At 39.6% G+C, this 15,554-nt stretch overlaps 1 protein-coding gene across 12 annotated transcripts in view; it reads left to right on the top strand.

Moving 5' to 3' along the window:
* Positions 1–15,554, top strand: part of ZBTB20 (zinc finger and BTB domain containing 20) — a 663,010-nt gene that overhangs the window by 100,946 nt on the left and 546,510 nt on the right. For 10 of the 12 annotated variants that reach the window (XM_073308827.1, XM_073308823.1, XM_073308794.1 and 7 more), the window contains exon 2: positions 9,078–9,137. The exons of 1 other annotated variant lie outside the window; for it this stretch is intronic. The gene's annotated coding sequence lies outside the window, so the exon portion shown is untranslated. Of the gene's footprint in view, positions 1–9,077; positions 9,172–15,554 lie in introns of all 12 variants that reach the window. One more of the 12 variants, XM_073308787.1, reaches the window with a different exon arrangement.

The raw sequence follows: 15,554 nt of genomic DNA, 5'->3' as shown, positions 1-15,554 counted from the left end.
TTGAACTGAATGATGGTGTTAATAAACCAGTCATCCCAATGTCCTTAAAACTGGATGAAATGTTAAATGAATGTTAATATTCTAAAATATCCCACTGACTTGATTGTCCAGGAATTGATGTTGATTATCACAATTGCTATTTTTATACGGGCATTAATTATTTTAATATATTGCATTGGGTTTGTGCTCATTATTGTTACTTCGTTTGTGTATACTGATTTTTACCCTTTCATGATATCAAAAATAAATAAATTGTATTGTTACAAGGAATTAATAAAAGAAAGAGAAGCAACTCAAATCATGACAACATTTATTTCTATGCTGGATGCCACTGAATATTCAAAATTCACTGTGCCAGGGACCTGCATTAACTGTGGTATTTTCCTATACTTACCTTAAGAGAAACCCATTGCAGTGGTTCAGTCACTGCAGAGTGGCAAACATTGAATTTTTAATGGTCCCCTCTGAATGTAAGTGGAAAAGATGTATTTTCAGAGAGGTTTTGTAGATTCTTTTTCCTAGAGGAAATGTTAACAGAAATCCTTTATTGTAATTTTAGTATATGCCATTTAAATGTTATATGTGTGTGCACATGTTGGAATATTTTTGAAAAATTCAGAAAAGTACTTGGGGAAGAAAAAGAACATGAAAATGTTTCTCTCTCTCTCTCTCTCTCTCTCTCTCTCCATTCCCCCCCACCCTTAATTAAAAAAATGGTTTGCATGTCACTTGACAAGCATCCACTGCAGTTAATGAGAAAAGCTTTGGGACTGAGATTTGTCAGGGATTGTAATAAACAATTAGATTCCTTTTGTAAAATGGTACACAACTACCCTTACCCTGAGAAAAAGCCATTGCTGTTGCTGTGATCACCCAGTTTTGCAAGAAGACAAGGCTGCCGTTTGCTAAAGCTTGAACCTCTAGCTCAGCTGCACAACTCATTGTAAAAGGATTTATAAGTCTGTTGACAAGTTATGGCTTTCGAAATATAAAAATCTAAAGCATCATGGATGCTAGCAAGGCCTTCTCTATGAATGGCATCAACTTTCTTAACTGAGATGCCTTGGGTTTCAGAACCAGGACAGGACTCAACCCAGAATTTTACTGAGACTGTCTTTCCCCCGCAGTGAATATTTACCTGCTTCAAGAGAATCTCAGAAAAACAAGAGTTTATAGAGAAATGTGAGTGAGGCATTTGCTAGAAGTCAAAGGTTATCTGCCTTTTTTCCGGCTTCAGAGAAACAGTCACTTAGTGTACCCTTTCCAAATCAAAAGTGGGTGGTAGAAGGTGCTGTCTCTTCAACCCATAATGGCTCGGTCATTTCAGAAACAAAAAAGATTCTAATGCAGATATTTGGCCAAATATATTCCTGGTATAATTCCATAGATGATTTTGTCCCACTGAGTTCAGTCCTTAGTGAGACAGAACTACAGAATGTCCTTGTCCCTGTGGACCTCAGAGTTACCTGTCAGTTTGTACCTAATTCAGCCATTTTTTTAAGTACGAGGAGAGTGGAAAATAATATATTTTCTCATAATAAAGAAAAAAATATTTTGGAGTCATTTTTGAACAGCTTTACACCCAAAATGGCTGGGGATAGGTAGTTGGAATTTGGCATGGAAATAGTCCTCCCTGAAGTGCTTTTTGAATATTCTGGGGAAGTTTGGTTTTGATTTGGCTGATTTCTGACCCTTTTGAAATTACATGCTCCTCATGCACAGGATATTTTTTACTGTCTTTTTTTCAGCTAAGTTTCCTCGTTTACATTAAGGAAGGTTGCATTACACATGAGCCTGTGGCTACCTTAAATGACTTTAAATGGTCATAAGTCAAGGGCCTCCATTCCTCTCAGTCTGTTGAGATGCAAAAGCGTTAGGGGAAATCTGCTGTGTGTTTTGTTAGGTGCAGAGAATGAAGTTCCTTTGAGTCTTAAGATCTCTGCAATGAGAAAATATACTTTGTCCCTTTCTCAGCTAGACAGCATGAAAGGTTCAGAGGAGAGGGTTTGTGGTTGAAAGTATAAAAAAAAAAAGCTACTGTTAAAATTGCTTGTATAACCTTAACTCTGCCCCACTTGGGCCTATGAAATATAACATGGTCCCTAACTAAATAATTACATAGCATTTCTCAAATATCTGCAGTATATCCTATCATTTTTTTCTGCAGTCTTAGATATATGTGTAGCAAATGTTATTACTCTGTGAGTATCAAACATAATTCAATTTATATGAGAAGTATACAGTAAACTATTCTTATACAACATACTAAATATTAAACATAAAGCATAAAGTGAGAATAAAATTTTGCTAGCATATGTAGGCCACCTAAAATAGCAGCTAAGTTGGGTCTGTAATTAACTGGCTCATCCCCTGAATTGCACCTAAGGAAGGCTGTGGTTGGAATAAAAATGTATAGTGCAAGAGTATTGAAAAAATACTTAAAATACAAAGAAAGAAGAAAACTCATCATATAACAAGTGTGAGACAATAAAATCATGCTGGATCATTATAACAATTAAATAAGTAGAAAAGAATAAAAATATTACAAAATACTATGTATGTCTAAATGTGGTAAAAATGTTTTTTAAGAAGTAGCATGTGATCGTATTATTAAAGTTATATCATAAAGATATATCATAAAGGAGAGACAGAGTTAAGGTTCAGGGGCAAGTTTTGGCATTACTTGCCTTTTGCATGATTTACTGTGTACCTTCAGTTTGTATGCATATGTATTTTGTTGGACTAAGGCAAGGAGGAGGTGTCATGCCATCTCTTCCATTGAAAGGGTAGCTGGGAAAGGCCTCCTACCAGTCAGAAGCACATTTGTTGAGTTATAATGATTTATCTATTTACTATGATCTGGGCCCATCTGTAAAGGCAACCGGATGTGTGATGGCATGGTCTGCTAGAGAGGAGAAAAAATTGCTTTGAGATTTGAACTTAAAGGGTACAGTCTATCCTCAGCAATCAATGCACAGTCCCATTTTCAGGAATGATGATGTTACCCACCTAATTTCCCATATGCTCTCACAACATATCAATATACTGTATTCCATCAGAACCTCATGGTAGACTGCTGGAGGTCAGTCTTAGCAGATTGCCTGATCTGATCCTGAGGGATATATGATGTTGACTTTTTTGCTTAAGGTGCCAACAAGAAGTTTCTTGCAGTAGGCTTAAGAATAAGAATGACTAAGCTGTAGAAGATGAAGATGAACCAAGATAAAGTAGATACAACTCATTCGTTTGTAGTAGTGAGATCAGTAAGCATTGCCATATGGCAGAAAGAGCTACTTCTTCTAACATTGAACAAGAAACTTTACTAGAATAAAGAAAACAGGGTTGTCCCTAAAGCTACTCTCTTTCTCTGTTTCATTTGTAGAACTTCTGTCACCTTCACCAGCTCCCCCTCCTGCCGTGCTTCTTGCTGCAGATTTAAAGAAACAGTGCATATAAACCTCACAGGAATCACTCTTTCACTCAGAGTTACTAGGCAGGAGCAAAGAGCTGATTCACTTGCAAAGTCTGGAATACAGATTGACTTTTAGTCCCATGCTTTAATACTCCATAGTGGTACTACTTGGAGGGTGGCAGCATGGGGTTAACAAGAGGCCTGTATTCCTTCTAAAGAATGCTGTATAAAGAAACTGTTTTTTGTCCTTAAAGAAAGCACGTATTTCATGCTCTAAAAGTCTGAGGTTTGTAGTTGAAAAAGATTAAGTAAATAATTCAGGATGTGTTGTGTTTACCTGTTAATAATTAAGCAGGTTAGACTGTGTATTTCTTATAGACATCGAGTTTTTATTTTATTTATTTGGTTCATGTGGGCTGATTTTTAAGTTAAAGAAGCTTCTGCCAAGAGGGAGATAGAGAAAAGGGGATACACAAAGCCACACAATAAACCAGTGTGTGTGGAGAAACATCCTAGCTGGAGAGAATGGGGAGAGGTTAGTTCGATCAAGAACCCTTGCTCTCTCCTTTCACTAGAGCAGCCCCTACTGTACATGGTGCTCTGAGAGAAATTTTCTTATGGTTCATAAAGATTTCAAGGAAGGAGCACCAGCTTTGACTCAGGATATTCAATGATAGTGACTAAGGATAAAGGAAGCTTTCTTTGTTATGAGGTAAAATTGTAATTAGGTTTTTATTAACAGGGAGTCTCTTTTTGAGTGGAGGCAGGTTTAGCTCAAGCAAAGAAAATGACTGAGAAGATTTAATCTTGTCCAATATTGGAGATGGGATTCAAGTTTGCAGTAACAGGAGTATTCTGTGTCCTTTCTTGTCTGAATTGCATCTTGGTGAAAGGTGCTAGGTTGCCATCTCTGAAGTCTAAAATCCTCCTTGTCAACACAACAGGCCAATGTCAAGATATGCTTCCATTACCAACGTATTTGATACTGCCCCTTGAGGAGCCAGACCCTGCAGTGGAAGATAGTTTCTTCCACATGGCCCACGCAATGCTTGGCATCTTTGCTGTCATTAGAAATGATCAGGCCAAATAGTGCTGATTTGTTATTAGAAGGTGAATACTTAACTACTAAGAAATAGACTGAGATCAGCATTCAAGTAATTTTATGCACAGCATCTTATTACATTGAATCATTGTTGACATAGACTAGATTTGAAACTGTAACTTTGAGGGGGAAACTCCTACAGACTGCTACTAAACCTGTGAGCCATTTGGTACCCTTCTTCTTCATCCTGACAAAAGAAAGAGGTTTGTTTTATATGTTGTTTGTTTCCCCCTGCCGGGCAGCTGTCCACCCCACCGTTAAGTCCTGATGTGCCAAAACAAAATCAATCAATTGAATCTTTCAAACTGTTCATTTGGTCTTGGCAGAGGAAGATATCACTTGGTAGTTTTCACTCACCTTTCCCAAAGCTGAGAGAAAGCACTCTGTTGTGAGAAAAGCCATTTGGAGTAATTGGCCTTAAAAGACAAAGCTGCTGAATTGTGAGAGTGATCTTTGAACTGTACATTAAAAACCAAAGATTTTAAAAAATGTTAATGTCAGAATTAACAGTCTGATTTTGTTGACAGTTGAGGTCTTCATATGTTATCATAGTATGATATGATTTATTTACCTATCTGCATTGGTACTTTCCTCTAAAGAAACATATATTGCAAGTGGTGCCTCTTTCCAGGGCTTCCTTCCTACCTTGCTAATATAACATAAACACATTTCAGGTCTCATGTTTCAGACTCTGTTTTTCCTTTTAAATTTAATTAAAGATTCAGTATGTAAAGATAATGGTTGGGTAGTATGGTGGACACTGCAAGTATTCTCTGATTCTCTTCCGCCATCATGGGGCTGGTGTTTTAACAGGTTTGGGTTTTTTTGGTCCTCTGGCCAGACAATTGACATAAGGCTTTCCCCAAGAAGGATATGGACAAACAGGCTTTTTCAGTTGGAATTTAGACTGGCACAGGGAACTGAATGGCCTGTTTCCTAAGAAATTGCTGAGAACAGACTTGTAATGCTGAGTATTGTTCCTTTAAACTTCATATGTAAGCATACCAAACTTCCTCTCTTGCAGCTGAGCCAAATTCAGATTCAATAGTTAATTGTCTTGTACTCAGCAGGTCAAGTCTACATTTGGCAGTCTACTTGTTGAAATTCTCCAGATGCTACCATTGAACATGGTAGATTCACATTAGCCATTTGATAGTCTATTTTAAATTTTATTCAGTCAGAAAAGCTTAACTCCTGAAATGAGTTAGATGGATCTCAGTCTATTTCTCAGTGGACAAGTGTCCATACCAAAAAAACATCACCACGGTTGGTAGTAATTGGCTTATAGGTTTGTAGCCCCATAAAAGAGGCTGTATCAGCCATTGAGACTTAACTAGTCCACAGTCTAACCACTGAAAGTGGTCTCTCCAGTGAAAAGTTGAGGCATAGTGGTGAGCCTATGTTAGGAAATGTGTACTATGTCTGTTCTCAAGCTAGAGGATTTCAACTCCAAAGCTGCATGAGTACTAAATTCACACAAACATTTCTTTTGAAAAGAAAGGTCTTAACTCTGATGTATACTCCCTTTTGGCAAAGTCTTCCTTTTACCTAATAGTCATGTTGGGTTGACTGATGTGTGAGAAGAGCCAAGTGATTTGCTTGTGGTCACACAGTGAATCATTGGCTGAAATCCTTTTGGTTCCTGTGTTCTTACCATGATCAATAGTGTTTCCCCCCAAAGCACTGAATAAAATGGTTTGCATGTGTGATGACTGTGTTTGCTAGGTGAAGAATTGTGCTGAAGTGATACAAATATAATTGGAAATTGTATACGCTATTGAATACAGAATCTTAAAGGGAGAGAAGAATCCCCAATTACCATGCTCTGTGGTTCTACCCCATTTCAGTCATGCTGAAATCTCAGTAAACTCTAGGGCAAACATAAATAACACAGACGTTCTTGAACTGAAAGGTTAAGCTTATCTCGGTCTCTCTTGGTCAGATTGCAGTTCATTGAATAAACTTTTTATCAGTACTGTAAGTAAAGGTCACAAGCATTTACCATTTATGGTTGATGTCAATTATGCCACTCAACTTATTTTGGAATTAGTATGAAAAGGAAGCAATGAAATATAACAAACATGTAGTCTGTTACTGCTTGTGGGTGATAAATTCAGTTTAACACAGTATGTTACTGTTACCTATATGGACTATATCAATATATAACTTGCTTAGATTAATTGATCTCTGCTTTGTTATAGAACATTGACTGTTTAGGGATGTGCTTGGGTACCTTGTGTGCCTCCTGTGTTTGGGTGTATCTCGCTTCAATACGTTAATTATTTTAGAAATCAGTGAGTTCAGTTCATTGAGTTTGTTCTTGTAAATACATTCATTTCCAGCAAATTACAAAGGCTGTGTGTTTGCCTGCTTGGTGCCTATATGGGGATCATTAATGCCTTGCAACCTGGAAATAGTAAGTCAAACATGAGAGAGTATTGCAAAATCTACTGAAAATTAACTTTTGATTACTATGTGGGACTTGATTTTGAAAGGAGACTCAGCCTGATCCCCTAAATAGCACTCACCTTTTTGCATCCCCATTTTACATTTTGTGGGTGCTATTAGATACTGAGGTATCCAAACGGTAAGATTTGTGCCAGCAATTAACTGTGGGCACAGAAATATGGGAAACATTAATTGTGGGTAAAAAAAAAAAATTCACAAGTTAGGGCTGGCACTGAAAATCTAGCCAATGGCTTGTGACTCTGAACTTGCAATTTCAGTAGGACTTTTTGTCTCAGCATCTTGAATACTCAGTGTTCATCACAAACATAAAGTTTTGTTAATGTAAACCTAGGTTGTCAATTAAAATAGCAATTACAAAAACTATATAGCAAGAATGTTTACCATTAATATAATATAAACATTGATCAGTTAAGATATAGTGTAAGTAAAGACTGTAATACTCCATCTGTTTATGAGAAAATTCATACAGCAGAGTCTAATACCAGCCTTAACTCTGTCCACAAACGTAACACATCACTTTTGTAGTTATATGATGTTTCAGCTGCTGATGGAACAGAGATGAAAAGTTGAGATCCAGATCTAGATCCAAACCTTTTCAAAGTTTGAGCAGTTAGGATCCAGCCAGAGTTAAGGTTGCAGTTGGAATGTCCAGTATGAATTTTTACACATTTTGTGTGTGCAATTGCATGGTTAATGTTGTTTATAAGCTGGCCATGAATATAACTGTTTTATAGTTGTTGGGAATTAGTTGTGTGTTCCCATGCCTTCCTACCATGATGAAAAACTCTAGTGCTGTAATCAGGTTGTTAGTACGGTGCATGTGTTGGACCTGCCAACCCTTCCCCCTAATTTTCCCTCCAAAAAGGATGAGAGACTCTTCAGTGAATCATAATGGGGTTACTCAGCTTTGTGCTAATGCTATAGCTATATCATACTGAAGGTAGGGTGACCAGATGTCCTGTTTTTATAGGGACAGTGCCTTTTTGGGGGACCTTTTCTTATCTGGGAACCTATTAACCCCCCACCCCCTGTACTGTTTTTTCACAGTTGCTATCTGGTCATCCTAACTGAAGGTTCTTTCCAGGGGCTGTGTGAATTTTTGCTGACATAAAATTTTGGGAGGATTATTACTAACAAAAACTTAAGAAAAAAAATTCTCAGGACTTGAATGTAGTACCTTCTAAATGGCAGGGCTGTAATACTAGGCTAAGTAGCCCCTTTGGACTCATCTGAAGAGTCTCAGGTGTTTGGGCAATGGAGAATTATTACCTCGCTTGGAGTGATGAGTTCTGAGCACCTCTGAAAATTGGGCCACTTTTATTTAGGTGCCTCAATATGGATTTAGGAACCTGGGGGGAGATTTTCAAAGGCACAAAGGTTAGTTAGGGACCTAACTCCCATTGCAAGTCATTGGGAGTTGTGTGTGTAATTCTCATTTGTGCCTTTGAAAATCTACCCCTAGTTTTTGGCACCCAGCTTTGAAAATTTTGGCCATTATGATAAGTAGTGCTAATACTTTGATGCTATCTAGATATCTTAAAGTTTCCAGGTTAAAACAAAGTCTTTTATAAATTATACATGTATAATTATAAAGCATTAGACTCCAGTTCTTCAATTTTGAAAATGTGTGATGTTTAACTCCGGAACTGTTAAAAGTATTTACTTGTAACTTTTCCCAAAAATGCTACTGAAAGGCAAGAGTAAGTGGTATAATTTTGGTTAAAACAAGTATTTATTTTGTCCCTAATGATGATAAAACCCCACTTTAACAACGAAATGAAGGGATTTGTAGCCTTGGAGTCTCTGTGAATGCCTCCATAATATGATATTCATGTGCAACTTTTTCCCTATAAAGTACATGTGTGGTGTGATGTTTTCGTTACTAGTGCTTCTTGTTTACATGTTCTTCACCTGCATGCTGAATGTGAATGTGTAGGACTTTGTTTTGTCTTATTCCAGCAGATGGATATATATTGATATATACACAGTAAGCCACCTACTTCTCCAGCTGAACACTGAGTCATCTGAACGTTATGAAAACTCAAGGTGTTGTCTGAGTAAATCCCTAAATATAAGCATTTCTTTTCTTTACAGCAGCATAAAAGAGAAGTGTTAGGAGCTGCTCTTAACCCTTTTGGAGTTGGAAGAGAAAAGGTAACATTAAGCAACATTTTCTGGATACTTAAAGGTACACATTGAATCTACTTGAAAATGCTATTTACCTAGCACACTCAGGCTGAGGTTTTTAGAGAGCTCAAAAATGAGAACTTTGAAGAACAGGCGGGATGCTGGGGCAGGAGAAAGAGAATAAAAAAATTACAAGAACTTTTTGGAAACTTCTGCAAATTTTGGCAGAAATTATGCAAGAACAGATTACAAATTGGAAACCACCACAAACATTAATATATATAATTTACAAAATACAAGTTCACAAATATTAGGAACTCAGTGGGATTTTCTAAAGATTGATCATGGTGCAATAATAATATATATGTATGTATTTAAGTTTTATTAATTCAGTGAGACAAATGTTGCATCTCCTTTTTCAGTCAAGAATCCTTCAGTGAGAGTTTTGTCTAACTGAGTAGTGAGTAAGGTCTAAACAACTAATTAAAATATTCAGTCATTTTACTACTGTGTATAACAAAGCACTGGCAATATTAAAAACTGATAATCTTCCTACTTACTAAAATGTGAACTTCGTAAATACAATGTAGTTTTGCATTTTCTATCATTCATCTTGAAGTACATTAGTAGAGGTGAAATATTTTCCAAAAACTTTCATTTGAATTTCTAAAGGACTGACTTTGATTGTGTTCCTGTCCCTTTTAACAAATATTTGAGTGAGCTAATTTACAAGCAGGACTGTCTGTGAAAACACATATTTTAAGCAAATATTAGAGAATATTCACAGAAAGCAACTTTTGAATGATCAATCATAAGTATTTGCACTTGAAACAAGATGCTCAGAGCTACTCATCCTGTCCAAAAACAGAAACATGATTTATTTGTCCAGTCAAAGCATCTTGTCTTTCGAATGTAAGTGTTCGTAATTGTCTGCTCACAAATGAATTACAGACTACAAATTATTCAAATAATTTTCAATAACAAATTCAAGAGAATAATGCATAGATAATTCAGGAGCATATTCAAAAGTATAATTGGTTAACTATACTGTTAACTGTGACACTCTGGTTACCTTTCCCAGACCTTAAGAAGAGCTCTGGGAAGCTTGAAAGCTTATCACTTCCACCAACAGAAGTTGGTCCAATAAACTATATTACCTCACCTACCTTATCTCTCTTAAATGATCAGTCCTTTGCCCTGCTGTAATTTGCATTTGCAGCATAAATTTCCACTGTTTTAGAAGTAAGGGCCAGACTGTGGCCTGGTACTGCATTGTTGTACAACGCTTCCTCCCCCCCCCCCCCCCCGAGTAGGTTTGCCAAGCATCCCGTTTTCAACCGGAACACTCAGTCAAAAAGGGGCCCTGGCAGCTCCGGTCAGCACCGCTCCCAGAAGCGACTGTCATGTCCCTGCGGCCCCTAGGTGCAGGTAAGATCAGGGAAGCTCCACGCCCTGCCCCTGTTCTGAGTGCCACCTCTGCAGCCAATGAGAGCTGCGAGGGCAGTGCCTGTGGGCGCAGGCAGCGTGCACTCCTGGCTACTCCTCCGCCTAGGGGCTGGACATGGTGACTGCTTCCGGGAGCAGTGCAGAGCCAGGACAGGCAGGGAGCCTGCTTTAGCCCCGCTACATCATCGACCGGGAGCCGCCTGAGGTAAGCACCGCCTGGCAGGAGCCCACACCCTGAATCCCCTGCCCTGGGGATTCTTCCCAGACCCTGCACCCCCACCTACACCCCAACCCCCTGCCCCAGGTCAGAACCCCCTCTCACACCCAAATTCCCTCCCGGAGACCACACCCCACATCCCCCCATGCACCCCAACACCCTGCCCCAGCCCTGAGCCCCCTCCTGCACCTAAACTCCCTCCTGGAGCCTGCACCCCACACTCCCTCCCACACTCCAACCCTCTACCCCAGCCCTGAGCCCGCTCCTGGAGCCCACACCCCCTCCTTCAAATCAACCCCCTGTCCCAGCCCAGAGCCCCCTCCTGCACCCTGAACCATTTATTTCTGGCCCCACCCCGGAGCCTGCACCCCAATCTGGAGCCCTCACCCCTTCCCACATCATCCCAATCCCCTGCCCCAGCCCAGTGAAGCAAGTGAGTGAGGGTGGGGGAGAGCGAGCCATGGGGGGAGGAGGGCTGGAGTGAGTGGGGGGTGGGGCAACAGAGAAGGGGTGGAGCAGGGGCAGGGGGGCGGGACAAGAGTGTTGAGTTTTCTGCAGTTAGAAAGTTGGCAGCTCTAACCCTGACTCTTATACATCTTGGCTGCAGATGGGTATAGAGAGAGGGAGAGCCGGGTCTGCATGGTTGGTGTGTTTTGTCAAGAAAGGGCCAGAAAGGGAATTGGAAATGGGGGAACCCTACATTTCTTCTCCCACTTTTGGTGGCTGGTCCATGGAAGAAGCTGATAATCTGTTAAATTGCTGTAGTGAGTTACTTTCCCCAGGGACAAGGCAGGGAATTTAGACTTTGAAAGACAATTCTTTTCCTGAGCTCCCTCTGTGGGGTGGTTGCATCTGTTCCTCACCACTATGCAAGACTGTGCCTAAAGACTCATTCTAGTCCTATGTATTTAATTGTTGCTAACAAAATTTGTTGCAAAAATAGGCCCCAATCCTGCAAAGTCTTACACATGAGCTTCTCTTCAGGCACAGTGAGTTGTCCTATTGAACTCAATAAGACTAATCACAGTGCTTAAAGTTAAGCAAGCATTTAAGTGTTTGCAGAATCGGAGACATAGTTTTTTATTTCTTTTTTGCTGAAAGTGTGGGAAAATATTTGTTAAAATGTGCTAGGTTTATGGGATCTTCCCCAATCATCTGGCAGTTTGAGAGAAGCAAAATTCGAATTTCTATTTATCCACAAAAATCCACAGTTTTGGTAGGTCCTTAACTGTAAGGCATGAAGAAGAATGGACTGTTATCATTTTTCTTTTTACAAGCACTGTTAAACCTTCCAGCTAGAAAAAGATGGGTTGTATAATTTATTACAGAGAAGTAAACTGCAGATTATATTGCACGAAGAAGGGAGATAGAAGATCCAACAGACGTGTGTGTGTGTGTGTGTGGTATAGAGTGTGTACATAAGTGTGGTATGGAGTGTGTGAACTCTCGCTTATAATTTCTTCACACTTGGGCACACCTCAGACATTTTACTTAGTAACAAGAAATGCAGATTGTTCAGGAGCCAGCAGCAGTTCTTTCAGATAAGATTTTTAAATCAAACCTCAGCAACAACATGTATTTTAAAGCAAGCAATCCAAAGATCTGGGCACCAACTGTGGCCAACATAGTGCAGAATTGTTTTCCCGCCCCTTTAATTTTCCCTGCTTTTATCTCTCTAATTACAAGGAGCACAGTTTCAGTGTAGATGAGCTATTAATCTATATGGAAGTATGATCAAAAAGCAGGAATACTTGTTGAAAACTGGAAGATTTCTGGCATTTGAAGCTGCCCAGGGAAGATGTCTTCTGGTTTTCCAGATGCATTTAAAAAATTTTCCCCTTGATTTTTAAGACCCCAGTATGCTGCAGGGGTAGGTGGAGTGAACTCCTAATTCACTCCACCTACAGATGGAGATACCTGTTTCCTTATTTTTATTTTTTTGGGGATAAATGGAATGTGTGGTTTAATTTGCTACACAACTAATTACAGAAACCTTAATGAATGCTACCTATGATTGGGTGACGAGTTTTTACCTGGTTTCAGAGTAACAGCCGTGTTAGTCTGTATTCACAAAAAGAAAAGGAATACTTGTGGCACCTTGGAGACTAACCAATTTTTTTGTGCATAAGCTTTCGTGAGCTACAGCTTACTTCATCGGATGCATACTGTGGAAAATATAGAAGATGTTTTTATACACACAGACCATGAAAAAATGGGTGTTTATCACTACAAACGCTACAGCTCACTTCATCGGATGCATACTGTATAAACACCCATTTTTTCATGGTCTGTGTGTATAAAAACATCTTCTGTATTTTCCACAGTATGCATCCGATGAAGTGAGCTGTAGCTCACGAAAGCTTATGCACAAATAAATTGGTTAGTCTCTGAAGTTTTTACCTGAGATCCAGAACAGAACATTTTCAAAGTTTAGGGATATTTGGATCCAGGGCTTTTGTTTTGGCTTTATATACCGGGGGTGGGGGGGTGGGGGGTCTGTGAAGTACAAATTGGAATCCAAACCTTTGGGGTGCTCTGCTCTGGTGTCCTGTGTCAAAATGTAAACATGTGATAACATTTCAAGGTAAGAAAATACTGCATAAGTCTCCAAGGTCAATACCTCTTTCCTTCTGCTCCCTCCTCTGCAAATGTCTGCAGATAACAATGTCCAACCCCCTACACTCTTATGTCTTCGAGGGGATGACTTTACGACATGTGCATCAATTAACCAATTGGCTAGATGGGCCAAAGACAACAGTTAGCGAGGGGCAGCTTAACATTGTGTGTGTGCATGTGTGAGAGAGACAGAAAGAAAGATTTGACTGTTCAGATGATTTTTATAAAAGGCTTCTATTTCCATTCTGATTATCAGCCTCATTGTGACCCTCTGAATTCTCCCCCGTAACTTGGTCACTGTGTCCAATACATCCATATGTACAATAGACATGAAATCTCACTTAATCATTTCTCTCCCATTGCATGCACCTCAGGTATTGATGCACCTGGGTCCCTCCTGTTCTCTGCCTGTGGCATACAATAGTTTAGTCTCCTGAGGATTGTAATCCTTTGGTCTAATTGTGGTTGTTGGGCTTGCTGTGGGGGTGGCAGCCTGTGATATACAGGAAATCAGACAGACTAGGTGATTTGGTGGTCCTTGTGGCCTTAAGCTCTATGCCAATGAAAGATGACAATTTGCTGCTGTCGTTACCATTCTCCTATGGGTGGGTTTTTATTTCCTGTTTTAGGTATAGTGGGCAAGAGCAACATTTTAGGCTTCTCCAAAGGCAAGAGAAAGGGATTATTTATTGCTCTGTTAGAATGAGATGACCTGGCCATGTAGGACAAATCCCATCATATAGTGCTCTTCAAGAGATACCATGGGCATAGCAGCTTCCAGATTCTCCAACAATGCTCCTTTTGAAAAGTGGTTTCTAAAATCCTAATTTTTTCCTTGAGCAAATTTGAGACAGCATATACAACGGAACATTTTGTTATAATAACTAGTTCTAGAAACTACTTCTGTCTTGTGGATTCTTCACTTCTCTCCATCCTAACACTGCCTCTTTAAAATCATTAAAGTAAATGAATAATCCACACAGAGAGCAAAGCCTTTCAGAGGGAGAGAGTTTGTCGAAGGAAGAATTTGCTTTTTTGGTAAATAGTTTCTTTCAAGGTCTTGTTAAATAAACAGCCAAAGCTTCTGTTGGAAAATAAAAAAGAAAGCTGTAACTTAGAAGTTTGCCTATGTAACTCTGCATAGCTGTGCAAAGTTAAATCACTGACAAAGCTAGAATAGGGTAGATTGACTCCACCTTCCTAACACTGGAGATCAGACATTAGTGCTGGGTGTCTGTGCTCTGAGATAACCCTGGGACAAGTACAACTGTTTTTGTGGTGGGATTCCTCTTTAATGTACTGCTTTATAATTCTTAAAAAGCCCTCGGTGGAGAGGTTGCACTAAGGGTTATGAATTCCCCGATTTGGCTTTCTTTGCTTGTCTTCCTTTCGTTCCTTAGTTGGCTATGAGCTGCAGGTAAAAAACAAAGTGAAGAAGAGTGGCTGTGATATGTTTGGTTTTGGCTGACCAGGGTTAGAGGCATCCACAGACTATCCCCTCAGTTAAATAGACACGCTTTGACCATCTGTTCAAGCCCTGGCACCATAGCCATGCCTATCATCATTGATACTTGCCAGCTACCGTTAAAGTCCTTCACTTGCAGCAGTGTAGGGAGTAATTCTAGACAGGTAGTATCAATAATGTTGCTACGTATAGTTAGTAAATAGTGATACTGGTATTTGTCACATCCTGTAAACACCAGGTATGCCAATATAAAGGGAATGTTGTCATCCCTGCAGATTTGTTCCTCATATGCAAGATGGAGAAATCGGCTTCTTACTTTTGCTGGCACTGGATTTTGCTGTTTTTCCTACCTTGGCTGGTTCGAAGCATCCAGCCAAGATTGGCAAGACTGCCTTATGGGGAGAGGCCACCAGCATTGCTGTGGTGGCTGCTGCTGTTCTAACTGCCATGAATAATAGCCCAGTGCGCTAATTAATCATTACATTGTAACTTTTTCCTGTTCCCTCATAACTGATCACTGCCTAGGGAACATGGGCAACCGCAGTCGGGCCGCCAACACAAAATTCAGCATTGTGTGAGTGTGTATTTCTGTTTACACATGTACATATACGCGGCATTCTTCAGCATATGTTCCGGTAAAGCTAATAGATCTGGGCAAGTCTCTGTCAGCCTGTCTGTCTTTTGGGAAAAAAAGTTTTAC

Source organism: Lepidochelys kempii, chromosome 1 (genome assembly GCF_965140265.1).
Source record: "Lepidochelys kempii isolate rLepKem1 chromosome 1, rLepKem1.hap2, whole genome shotgun sequence".
NCBI classification, from domain to species: domain Eukaryota; kingdom Metazoa; phylum Chordata; order Testudines; family Cheloniidae; genus Lepidochelys; species Lepidochelys kempii.
The sequence above is the reverse complement of the archived record's forward strand: the minus strand, read 5'-3'. Positions and strand labels throughout refer to the sequence as shown.